The sequence below is a fragment of the Psammomys obesus genome, unplaced genomic scaffold, assembly GCF_907164565.1.
Source record: "Psammomys obesus unplaced genomic scaffold, mPsaObe1.curated_primary_1811, whole genome shotgun sequence".
In the NCBI taxonomy this organism is placed as follows: domain Eukaryota; kingdom Metazoa; phylum Chordata; class Mammalia; order Rodentia; family Muridae; genus Psammomys; species Psammomys obesus.
Genome location: NW_026585580.1, coordinates 14,270,776 through 14,284,216, shown reverse-complemented (window position 1 = coordinate 14,284,216; position 13,441 = coordinate 14,270,776). Strand labels below are relative to the sequence as shown.

Sequence of the window (13,441 nt, the reverse complement as noted above, 5' to 3'; positions counted from 1 at the left end):
ATGGCAGGCATGCCCCTACGGCCTGGCCAACAGAACGTGAGCATCTCTGTCTGTGCTTATTTCGTGCCATTCATGCTGTCTTTACTTCTGTTCAGATCTTTTCTGCATTTTACTTTTGAGGTTTCTTATTTAGTTGAAAGCTTTATTTACATATTCTAGATCTAAGTTCTTGGTCAAATGAATGTTTTGCAAATACTGTTTCTAGTTTGTGGCTTGTCTTTTTACTGTAGTTTTTAGAAGAGTAAAATTTTTATTTTAATTTTAATCATTGACTTTTCTCTCAGTTCATGGCAGTTGATGTGCATGTGTTTGTGCATTGAAACTTCAAACCTCAGGGTCACTGACACTTCCTTCTACGTTGATTCCTAGAAAACCAGAACTCTAGCTCTCACATTAAGTTTCAAGGTTCAAGTTGATGTTTACAAATGCCGACTTCTGGAAATGTCACTGTCTTTATTGCTATCCATTTTCATCAGTGTGGCTTATTAGAAAGATTATTTTCCCCTATTGAATTGCCACAAAACCTTCGTCAAAAACCACTTGGCCCTGTGAGATGAGTTTCTGTTTTCTGAAGTCTGTGCTAGCTCTTGTGTTTATGTCAGAATGACAACTTGTCTTAATGACATCTCTGGCTGACGTATAAGGTCAGACAGACTTAAGACATCCACTTTTTTTTTTTTTTTTTTTGTCTTTTTTTCAAAATCCTTTTTACTGCTTTTAGCTCCTTTATTTTCCCACATGGTAAAATCATCTTTTAAATTTTTACCCCTGAAAAGCCTTTAAGATTTTGAAAAAAAAATTTTTTGTGATATATGTGTATATACTGTGAAGGTCAGAGGACACCTGTGGACAGGCCATCAGGCCTGTGCCATGCACCTGAGCTGCTGAGCACCCCCTGGTCCAGAGCATCTCAAGTCAGTAATGCATTTCTCATTAAAGACTTGCTGGGTGCGCTTACATTTGGGTGGATTGCATTTACTGAGGGTCTGATGAAAAGCTTTGCATGTATGATTGCACAGATATGAAAATGATCTCAGCTTTTCTTAATGTCTTTGGCTATTTAGTGATCACTGACTCATAAAATGAGTTGAGGATTTTGTTTTTGTCTGTTTTCTCATAGAGTTCCTGTAGTGATTTGTGTGTGTGTTAAATATTGAGAGAAGGGCTGTTGAGACAGAGCGCCCATTATGAGCACCCGTTCTTGTAGAGGACCCGTTTGTTTCCCAGTGCCCACGGTGGCTCACAAGCACTGTAACTCAGTCCCAGGGAGTCTTATGCCCTTTTCTGACTCCACTGGCACCAGGCACACACATGGTGCACTCACACACACACACACACAGGCAGAGCACTTAGACACATTACATGGGAAAATTTGTCATTAGTCAGTGCAGGCCTGGAGGTGTTGTTGTTGTTTAATTTTGTTTGTTTGTTTTTTGTGAGAAAGCTTTTAACTACAAAATAAATTTATTTGGTATATAGGGGATTATTCAAATTAACCTTTTTTTTTTTTTTTCCCTGAGTAGCCTTTGGTATTTTGAGTCTTTGAAAGAATCTGCCCATATTCTAATCCGAATTGGCTGCCTGTGTTAACAGAATTGGTCACATCGTGGACTGACAGCTTTGTTTTTTTTTTTTTTTTTTTTTTTTTTTTTTTTTTTATGAGACAGGGTCTCTTAGGAACTCACTCTGTAGACTAGGCTGGCCTCAAACTCCCAGAGATCCTCCTGCTTCGGCCTCAGCAAGTGCTGGCATTAAAGGTGCGTGCCACTATGCCTGGCTTTAACTGACACTTTGCAGACAGCTGTAGCACCGCTGTTGTCACAGATACGTCGGAAGTTGTTGCTCCTCCTCCCCTTCTCCCCTTCCTCTTTGTGAATTTTACATGATGCAGTCCAAACCCATTCATCACCCTGCCCCTTCCTATCCTGTCCACCCTTTACCCTTGCAACCTTCCCCACAAATAAAAAAGAAAAATAAAGATAAAATAAAAACAAAACAAAACATCTTGTTGTGGAAGCTGTGGTGTCACAGTGTGTCCCACGGTGCACCCTTCTGTCCACACATCTTTACTTGCAAACGGTCGTTGCAGTGAGTCATTCATTAGCCTGGCTCGAGGCCCCTGGCTTCTGCTGCACTGCCAACACTGGATCCTTACCTGGATTCCTCTGATTTCCTGTTGTCGTGAAGACCCCACAGCTTTGGATCTGCAGGACTGGACTTCACGGGCTCCAGCAGTTCATAGATGGGGTAGATGTTGGGGTGGACTAGCTCTAAGCCCTGGATCTGGACCTGGGTGGTAGCTGAGCTGGTCAGCCCCCCCAGCTCTCCAGCACTGCTTCAGATAGCTCACCCCATGGTGCAGCCGGGTAAGGGTCAGGGCAGCCTCAGCCACTGCTGTGCCATCAGCGTCAGCGCTACTGTGCTGCCCAGGCGAGGTGCAAGGCCTACTCTCCTGAGGGCGCCAGCCAGTGAGGGACAGGGCCAAACAGCTTACTGTTCTTGTCCCAGTTAATTTCTGGTAGCAGTGAGGACACCAGTCACCAGGAACCAGCATTTCTCACTTGGCGTGCTTACATGAATCTGCTGTACCTTGGTATGTCTCGTAAGAATACATCTACCTAGCTAATGTTAAGATTTTTTTTTTTTTTTTATGTCTACATAAGTGCCTTCTTTTCTCTTTGTAAGTGTTTTTCTTTCTCTTCTTTCCTCTGGACCTTCTTTTTGTAGCAAGGCTATTCTAGAATTTGAAATCCTCTCTCTTAACCTCCAGAATGTTGGCAATTACAGGTGTATACTATCACACCTGATATAAACTTATTTGGAACAATTTCAAACTTAAAAAAATCTACAAAAATGAAGAGTGTGGGGAGGACCATGCTTTGAAAATAGATTGACCTATTGTTTACAGTTCCCACAGTTGATTTATTGTTTGCTGTTTATTTTTCCTACCATACATGCAAGCAGTATAAGGAGTCTTTATGGGCTGTAGAGTTGGTAAAATGCTTGCCTTGCAGTCGTGAGGCACTGCCATCTATTGCCCAGAATCCATGTGACAAAACCAGGCACAGTGGCACATGCGTGTAATCCCAGCACCAGGGAGGCAGAGAAAGGCGGATCGTGGGGCTCACTGTCCTGCCAGCGTGGCCTAGTTGGTGGTCTCCAGGCCAGTGAGAGAGCCTGTCTCAACAACAACCAAAAGCCCAAGGTGGATGACTTCTGAGGAATGACGTCTAAGACTGTCCTCTGGCTTGTACGCACATGCACATGTGATACAAAGAGAATTTTTATACATAAAAGTGTGAAGTTCTAGGATAGAGATTATCTTGTATTATACGATTATATAGTATTTAAAATGCAGTTAAGGTGAATTTTGTAGAAAAGAGTTAGAAGATAGAACACAAAACCGTATATTGTTTTTCTGTTGTTGACTTGAAGTCCTGAGAGGCTGGGGCTGCAGCTCAGTGGTAAAGAGTGTGTCTGACAGGCCTCTGCTTTGATCCCCACCACCAAATAGCCTTGTTCCACCCTTTCCCGCCTCAGACAGGACAAGACAAAACAAAACAAAAGACAACTGCCTTGAGCAGAGCCTCCTGACAACACACTTGAGAGGTTGAGGCAGGAGGATCATAATTTCAAGGCCTGATCTACAAGATGAGATCTTTCTTAAAATTAAAAAAGAAAGGAAAAACTAAAACAAACAAACAAACTGCAGAGCTTGTAGTGTAGTTCAGAGGCAGACTGAGCTGGACTGGTGTGCCTGCTGGGTCACACTCGTTCACAGAGACCGAGCTCCTTGATGAAAAGTTGCCACAGTGTCTTGGCCTGGGCACAGGCTGTGCCCACAGGGTCTACCTTCTGGCCCTGGCTTTTTGTGGGATCCTTCCGGCCCTCTTTTATACATAGTCTTGATTTAAAAGGAGGGAGGGTGGGATTGGGAGAGAATAGGGAGGGGGCTATAGTTGAGATACAATGTGAATAAATTGTAATAATCAAAATTTTTTGTTAAAATTAAAAAAAGGGACAACAATACAGTTTTGGGGTTTTTTGGTTATTATTTCGTTTTGAGTGTGTGTGGGGTTTTTTTTGTTATTGTTTTGTTTTGAGAGTGTGTGTGCGCGCGCGCGCGCGTGCATGCGTACGTGTTCGTTAAGGCTCTTACTTGTACCAGAGGGAGGATCCTTGTCCATCCCTAGGTCACATTGTTTTCCACTCTGGTTTTCTACTTTTTTTCTCCTTTAGTACTTCATTGCTCTCCACTCCAGCTTCTGGGCCTCTTGTCTAGTGGTTTCCAGAGGCTCTGCTGTACATAGGCAAATGTGAGCACACTGGAAAAATAAACTTTTTATTTCCTTAAAAGACAATGTTGATTTCTGTTTCTTAAAAAAAAAAAAAAAAAAAAAAAAGTCAGAAGATTTTAAAGTTCTGGAAGGCCTATGATGTCATGTTCAGCGTGGAGTTGCAGCCAGGTGATGGACATCAGCAAAGGCTCCATCTGAAGGTCTCCTGCCCATTATTCCTGTTGTCAGGCCTTGCCTCGTAGTGCAGGGCGTGATTCATTCAGAATATGCTAGCAGCCACCGCTGGCATTCCAGCAGAGAAGCCTATGGCCAGGGGAGTTGTGTGTGTGAAGTGTTCCCAGGGCCATTGCATAACCCTGGTAACAAGGACGCATGTGTAGATGGGCAGCCTCTAGGCCCTGCCTCCTTTAGGCTTAGGGCTTAGGCTTGTTGCTACGCTGAAGTGTTTCACAACAGCAAAACATGTCAGAAATGGTTTCCCCTAGAAGTTAGATGCCCTTGGAAATGAAATGTCTTTAGATTAAAAAACAGACTGAAACACTTGGCATCCCTCTGACCAGTGTTCTTAGGGTCCAGACTTTCCACAGAGAGACAGCTCCGCATCGGATCACAGGTCCCTCACAGGGACTCAATGTACGGTTCACATGGACAGCTGTCTGGAAATGGGCCTTTCCAGACTTGCCCGCCTCCCGGGCGACTGCCAGGCTCGTTCACTATGTGGTGACTGCTGATGGAGAGAAGAGGGTGGGAGCAGAGACAGGTAAATGCCACAAAGTTCGTTGGGTGTTCTTGGTCTCTTTTAAGACGTGAACCAGCACTCTTTAAATTGTCTTTTTTTTGTGTGATAGAAGGGATTCTCAAAGCTCTTCCATGTTGCCATTTTCATAAATGGCATAAAATTGTTTGGAAGACTGTCACAGGCAGTCTGTATTTACAAAAAGCTGTCCTGAGATTTTCATAGGATTTGTTTTAAACTCATGGATCTATTGAAAAGATTTGTCATATTTTACATTTTTAGCCCATGAATATGGTATGTTTGCCCATTTGGACTTTTTTAAAAAGTATTTTTCCATCTGACAATATTTTTGAGAATTATTGACTTCATACGTGTAAATAGTGTATTTGGGTTTTTCAGCCGTCATCACTCTTTTACCCTCCAGCTCCCACTGAACCCTTTTCCTCCAAAAGGCTGCTGCCGCCCCCCATCTGCCGCCCCCCATCCCCCCCCCCCCCCCCCCGTCTTGTTACTTTGTGAGCCCCAGGGTAGAGTTAGGGCTGTTTTTAAGCAGGGCAGCTTGCCAGCAGCTGCTTCACTAGTTATCTAGGCTTTGGTTTCTTTGTAGATTTTAGTGTGTATGTACTACGTGGTTCCTAAGTACTTACTTTATTAGGATAATTTCTCATATTCATGTTAATATATAGAAATGTGATTCTGTTTGGGGGTTTCAATTTGTTTTTGTGGCTTGGCTAAGTTTACTTACTCTAATTCTCTCTTTTCCCCTTTCTTCCTTTTTTTCTCCTTAGTATTATGTACACACTTATCTAATCTGCAAATGGAGATAGTTTTATTTCTTTGAAAAAAATTGTTTTAATTTTCTTGTGTCCAGGGCTTCTGGTAGCATGTTGAATAAAAGTGGCAGCGAGAGCTGGATCTCATGGAGGCATTTCCCAGTTGAGGTTCCCTCCTTTCTAGCTTGTGTCACATGGCCATAAAACTAGGCAGCAAACACTTGTAATCCTAGTGCTGGGGAGGAGCCTGGGATCCCTGAGGCTCGCTTGCTAGCCAGCTTGTCAGCCAGCTCCAGCCTAAAAAATAAGGTGGAAGACGTTGAGGAATGGCACATGAGATTTTCTTGCACACGCTTATGCTTGCACACTCATACCCACATGTGCCCACATGAACTCATACTCTCTTACACACACAGGACTTAAACAAATTGACTTTGTACTTTAAGAAATTGTTTTTGTTATTATTGCTCTTGTTGTGTGCTGTGCTGTGGAGGAATGCACACACCCCACAGTACTCCTGTGAAGGTCTGAGGACAGCTTTGTAGAGTTAGTTCTTAATCTACTTTTATGTGAGTTCTAGGTCTAATAATACAGATGTTAGACGCAGCACAACAGGTGTGGCACGAGGAAGTGTACTGAGCCCTGAGGGCAGGGAGAGACAGAGAAACAGAGAGAGACAGTGGGAGAGCAGAGGAGAGGAGAGAAAAGGAGATGGGCAAGGCGTCCCGAGAGAGTAAGACAGAGACGGCAAGAACCCGAGGCAGAGCATGCAGTGACCAGTCAGTCTTTCTCTCTGGTGCTGGTGCATAGCTGAGGCATGTCTGTCACAGGCCGTGCAGCAGGTGATGATGTCAGGTCGCTAGGCAGCCTAGGAGGAGGCTAGTGTATCAGTTTGGGAACTAACACTGGGATCAAATTTAGGGATCAAATTTAGGTCCCTAGTGTTAATACTGAGATTTGCCAAAGAAAAACCAATCCACCATTTTGGGCCAGATTTGAAGTAAGCTTTATTAAATATTATATACTGTCCAAGAGATGGGCTTTGGTCAGGGCCGCTCCCCGGAACTTGCAGCTGTATTGCAGGGATTTATGCAGACAAACCTATAGGCCACCACACTCTCCCCTGAGGCTTTTGTTATATGCCAACGACTGCAACTTCCGGCATCCCAGGCAGTTACTTGGTTCTTGGGCAGGCGGAAATTACAGGTTAATTTTGGATATTACATTCAGGGAATGGGCCTGACTAAAGTCCATCTCTTGGTCAGTATTTAAATGTTTGCTTTAAATTTGGCCCAACATGGTGGCCTTAGTTTTTCTGAGGATTGACAGCAGGCTTACACAGGAAGCACTTTACCCATTGAGTCATCTCACCAGCCCAACTTGGGCTTTAAATATGGTGAAAGATAAGTTGATGTTTTATTTTTCCCATATTAAAAACTGGTGAGGGCAGAAACAAAGATTTAGTCACAGGGTGTCTTTCCTACCTGAAGGGCTCCATACAAACCAGAGGGCATAAACATTTACAGTTACACAGTCTTGTTGAAACAAAATCTTGAGCAAATACAACTTTAAAGGAGATAACACAATGCCACTGTTGGAGCCAGTCTTAGCTCCCACTTTTCAGGCTCTCTGCAAGGCACAGGTCCGATTAGAGAAATTAGTAGACAGTGGTGCATTAAAATGGGGCGGCGGGACTGCCAGGAGCAGTCAGGGAGGGAGTCAGTGCATGAATGGAGAAGATAGCACTGTGAAAAGGATGTCCTAGGCAAGAGGGGTTCCTGACACAGGAATTGGGGACCCTCCTGAGCCCTGCCTGTGTGGCCTTTTTTCTTTTTGGTTCTTGTGGAGGAATTACGGGCCCTCTTCCTTGTCAGCCGAAAGAGACCCTGTCGATCTGAAGGTAAAGACTGTTGAGCACACTCTCAGTACACAGTTTGTGTCTGAGTAGTTACTTACATTGCTGCTTTCATCAGAGAATGTCATTAAGAAGGGCTCATCTAGTCATCAGTTGCAACATTTGGAATTTTTTTCCTTACAAAATTATAGTACAAGCCAGGTGTTGGTGGCACATACCTTTAATCTAGCACTTGGGAGGCAGAGGCAGGCAGAGCTCTGAGTTTGAGGCCAGCCTGGTCTACAGTGAATGAGCTCCAGGACAGCCAAGGCTACATGGAGAAACCTTATCTCGAACCACCCTCCCCCCAAAAAAATTACAGTAAAGAAAGACCTGCCTTTCAAGCATAAGTGCCACCCCCCTCCCCTTTTAATTCTGGGATTGAACCCAAAGCCTTGTACTGACTAGGCAGAGTGCCTTACTATTGAGCAACAGCTCCAGGGTTATTTACTAAATATAGGAACGTAAGCACATTTGGCCTCTGAACTGGTGTTTGGAAAGGGAATCATTACCAACTGGTACTGGAGACTTTCGCACTTGGAACTGATGATGTGGTTGGATCTAAGGAGCTTGAAGCAGAGCGTGGTGAGTGCAGGCAAGACTGCATGTCCCCCTGATCCATGGAGCCTCCTTTCCTCACATTCAGAAAATAGGCGTAGGGTTAAAAATTAGCTTGCTCAAAGGTGCTGTTAGCCATCAGGATTTATGTCATATACACTTGGAAGTAGTAATGGATTTGGAAGTATAGATTATGTGTTCTGGAGGCTAAGGCAGGATTGTGAGTTTGAGACCAGTCTGGGCAACATAGCATAGCAAGACCCGATTTCAAAACAAAACAAGAGTAAAAAAGCAATTCAGCAAGTCTAGGTTCTGAGATCTCATCAATGAAATCTCCAGTACATCTTTAGGCACTGTGGTGGTTCATCTTCATTGTCAACCTGGAGATGTAGAATCACCTAGGGGACAGGAAGGAAGAGCCACTCCCTGGGTAGATAACACCATTTCCTGGGCTTGGGTTTCAAAGCAGCGCTTGTTTCTCTGCTTCCTGAGTGGACAAAACATGACCACTGCTTCATGCTTCTGCCCCATGCTTTTCCTGCCGTGGTGGCCCATATCCCCGCAAATCGATGAGCCAAAAGCAAGCTCTTCCTGCCTGCCTTGTCATAACAGCAAGGAGAGTGAATCTGGTGCACCCTCACTCTGTTGCTGAATACAGCCGTGTGCCTTTTTGGTGTTTTGTTTTGTTTTTGAGACAGGTTATAACTTACTTAGCCGTGGCTGTTCTAACACTCACTATGTAGACATGGTTGGTATCAAATTTATAGACAGCCACCTGTTTCTTCTGAGGTGTCCACCACATCTGACACTTTGTGTGCTTTTTGATTTTACGTTTATTGTTTTTTGAGACAGGTTCTTGTCATGTAGCCCAAGCTAGCCTCAAACTCAGAATACTCTTTTCTTTGCCTCTTGAATCTTAAAAACAAACAAACAAAACCTTTCAATGACATTACAGTATCTGAATCATAGTTTGGAGTTTAATAACAGTGAATATTAATATTCATTAGATATTTATATTTTTGTTATAACTGATTGCTGCTTAAACCAAAGAATATTGGGAAGTTTGGGATTTCTTAAGACATAAAATTAGGGGAAGTATCTTGAGAAAAAAGTACTAGTTATGATTTGAATCTAGGTTTGGAAACTTGCCTTCCTTTCTTTGGTTTCCTTGTCCTTCCCTTCTCATGTGCAGACCAGGCTACCCTCAGGTTCTTCATCCTCCTGCCTTTGCTGGGACTACAAGTGTGTGCTGCTGTATCCTGCTGCTGACTACTCTGTACATTTGCTTGATTTTATAAGCAAGCGACTGTCAGTACAATGCTGTGAAGAGACACCATGATCACGGCAACTCTTATAAGGGACAGCATTCCACTGGGGCTGGCTTACAGTTTTAGGTTGTCATCATGGCGGGAAGCATGGCAGCACACAGGCAGACATAGTGCTCGAGAGACACCTGAGAGGTCTAAAGTCAGATTCTAAGGCAGCAGGAAGACAGTGCCACACTGGGTGTGACTTAGCATCTGAGACATCAAAGCCCACCCCCAGTGATACACCTCCTCCAACAAACCACACCTACTCCAAAAGGCCACACCTCCTCATAGTGCCATTCCCTATGGGCTTGTAGGGCCGTATTTTACTCAAACCACCACAATACTTGAAAGGATTAAGTAGGTAACTAATGTCTTCCTGTCTTGGCATGTAATGTCAGTTTATTATAGTTGGGTACCTAGAGCCAAATATCCTAATTTTGTTTTATCAAGTAATAAATTCTGTTTATGTGTCTTTAAAGAAAGTTGATGTATAATACAATATTTTTCTTTTACAACTATCCTAGCTACTGCTATTAATTTTCTCAGCTGATAAAGTTTATGGTATTCTTTTAACTTACCTAATTAACAGCATGGTGCACTCTGATTATTGCTGTGCTCATTAGTTAGATTGAAAGTATGGCCCAGGCCAGCTGAGCCGCTGATAACCTGCTCCAGACTTAGCTGCCCCACCTCTTACTGATTTCCTCTGCTAAGTGCAGAGCTTTTTAGTAAACCCCTTTTGTGTTTCACATTTTGAGCCTCTCCCTGTTGAGGCCACTCTTAACTAGTCCAGTGTTCTTATGTCAGTAAGCATATCTTCAGAGATGTTTTCTGAATGGTCTGGAATTTAAGTGTGTGTTAAACGATGAGGGGCGTGAAGAATGGAGTAGGTGAGCTAGTGGGCTCCCAGTGTTTCCTCCTGAAGGTCTGTCACTTTAGTCAGGGATGTCCTTGGACAGAATGCATGTGAATCAGTTTGAGATTACATTATGAGTAAGAGGGAACATAGCCAGGAAAGGTCACCTGTGCCAGGGCAAATTCCAGCACTGCCACCAAAGCAAAAAGGTGGCTTCTGTCTACATGATAGTGTTTATTGGACAGTGTATATGCTAAGGACTGGAAAAAGTGAACAGACATGGAACTGTTTGGCTCTTTTTTTGAAAAAAAATTCAGATAATGTATGGAGTTTCCCAAAAATAACATCATTGAAGAGGTCTGGAATGCTCTATGACCAGGAAACACCCTCCAGTTAGGCAGCTGCTTAGCTAATTTCTTACCACTGCTTGACATCCTTTTTGTCCTGTTACAGAAGGCAGGTGTGTGAGGTTGCATGGTGAGCCTCATCTCTGAATTCCAGTACTCCGACAGATAGGAGCCAGTGTACTCCGTGTTCAGCCAAATAATATGTCATTGACTGACATGCTTTAAAAAATAAGCTTTGTGTTTTAGACACTTCTAGATAAAAGAATACAGATAACTGAGTACCCATCTATCCTTCCAGAGTTCCACATCACTAACATGTTACATTATTAGTATTTTGCATTTTTAAACAATTAGCAATCCAGTATTAAGCCGTTCTTATTAACAAGATAGCATATTTTACTCAGATTTCTTTACTTTTAGTGCACTGCTGCCTTTATGTTCTAGAATCCCACCTAAGAGACCACATTTACAGCCGTGGTTCCTTAGGATTTCCTTGTGTTTTGATGACCTTGACAGTTTTGAGAATCACTAACAGGTATTTGTAGGTCACATTCCTTAACTGGAATTTGTTTAGGACTTTTCTCACAGTTGGTCTGAAGTTGTATGTTATGGGGAGAATTTTTCTTATGTTTTATCAAGAGTGCATATTATTGACGTGACTTCACAGTTACAGTTGCTCTTGATTTAGCTGAGGTCACTCCCTCCCCATACTGTATTGTTTTTTTGTTTGTTTTTGTTTTTTGTTTTTGGTGGTGGTGGTAGCAGTGGTTGTTGTATTTGGTTTTGTTTTGGTTTTTGGAGACAGGATTTCTCTGTGTAGCCTTTGCAGTCCTAGACCAGGCTGTCCTTGAACTCACAGAGATCTACCTGCCTCTACCTGGGATTAAGCATGTGCCACCATGCTGGGCTTCCCATATTGTATTCAGAAGGGAACCATCTTGTGTTTTTAAAAAGGAGGAGTTGACACCCTTGCTCCTTTGTCAGTCTCATTAAGCCCAGGTTGGTCTTGAACTCACTGTGTAATTGAGACTGGCCTTGAACTACTGGCCATTCTGCCTTCACCTTCCTAAAGCTAGGGTTACATGTGTGTGCCATCATACCATATCCAGGAGGAGTTACCTTCTGGATAGCAGAGTTTCTATATGTTATTTGTTTTTCTGAATGGAGAGTTGTCTCTTCTTTCCAAACTTTTATTCAGTAATTTGTTCATTTCAGTATGGACTCATGGGCATTCTGTGCTGGGTTCTACCCCAGTGCCACTTGCTCAGGTTGTACTGGGTTCTACCCCAGTGCTACAAGGTGTGGTGCTCAGATTGCTCTAGCTTGGTCATGTGGGAACTCTTTCATCAGCTGTTATGTCTCTATAGAGATTCTCACCCGTTTGTTTTAAATAGTTGGATAGTTTTCTTCTTAGTACTGTCTGCGTTCTGACACTCTAGGAAGCCCCGATCCCACTGTGTGTATGTCTGTCTCATCCCGGTCCTAGAAGCAGACATTTCTCTAAAGCCCAAATTCACTTCATTGGAGAATAGTCTTAGAACTGAGGCTCTAGTTGGTAGATGTGGTCATTGCTGCTGGAGTGTCACTGAAGAAGGAGCTGTATATCTTTATTCTAGCATTTATATATACAGCTGGCTTTCTCCCTTAGGGGTTGGTTTGGTTTTGGTTTTGTGTGTGTGTGTGTGTGTTTTGAGATTTGTTTATTTTTATCTTCATGTGTGGTGTTTGCCTGCTTGTTTGTTTTTGTACTATGTGTAGCAGTGCATATAGAGGCCAGAAGGCGGGATCAGATTCCCTAGAATTGGAGTTACAGGTAGTTGTTAGGTGCCTGTGGGGGCTGGGAATCCACCCTGGAGTCTCTGGAAGAGTAGCCAGTTTAGTTCTGTTAGTGCTGAGCCACCTCTTCAGCCCAACACCTGCCTTTCTGTATGTGGCAATCAGTATCTCTCAAACATGAGTTCATGCCACTATCACCAGATCTAATGCATTTGCTGCATGGATGCTTCTGGCCTCCCCCACCCCTTGTCTCTGTGTAAATTCTTAACCCAGCCTTGTCTGTGTGGAGTCATTCAGCTCCATGGTAGAGTACAGGGGCATGAGAGTACTAACCCTGTGGAAACAACCTTCCTGGCTGCTTTTGACTTTCATCCTTTAGATTCTCTTCGTTTCCAGAATTCTTAGGTCCACTTGCCCTTCCCCTTCCTGTTTGATGGTGGTTGATTCATACATTTGTAATACAGCATAGGTGAATGGTTATGAATAAAATTGCTACCAGGAATTTCATACAGATTTACGCGTAGACAGCTTTCAGATGATTGTGGTTCATGTTTAAGCTCATCATTGCCACGTTGTACACCACTGCTGTACTGGCTTTTGCATATGTTACTGTTACTTTATTTATTGTGCACTGTTTCTTGCAGTAGAGGTTTTCTGTTTCATTTTGTTTTGTTTTGGCTATTTTCCTCTCCACTTACTCAACCAGTCCTAGCAACTGCCCATCCCAAGTCATCATGTCATTGCAGTAGATGTTGCAGAAGGCCAGCTGATGAGGTCAGGTGCCATACACACCTGCATGCTGATAGTCTTGCTACTCAGCTTTTCCCCACAGCAGCAGGGGGGATGTTCAAGGCGGCTTGCACAGCTAGGTTATTGAAGCTGTCTTGCTACTA

The 13,441-nt window shown here is 43.3% G+C and overlaps 1 protein-coding gene across 2 annotated transcripts in view; it reads left to right on the top strand.

The window, feature by feature from the left end:
* The window catches only part of Tmem131 (transmembrane protein 131), a 136,195-nt gene that overhangs the window by 25,834 nt on the left and 96,920 nt on the right, over nt 1-13,441 (top strand). The window lies entirely within an intron of this gene.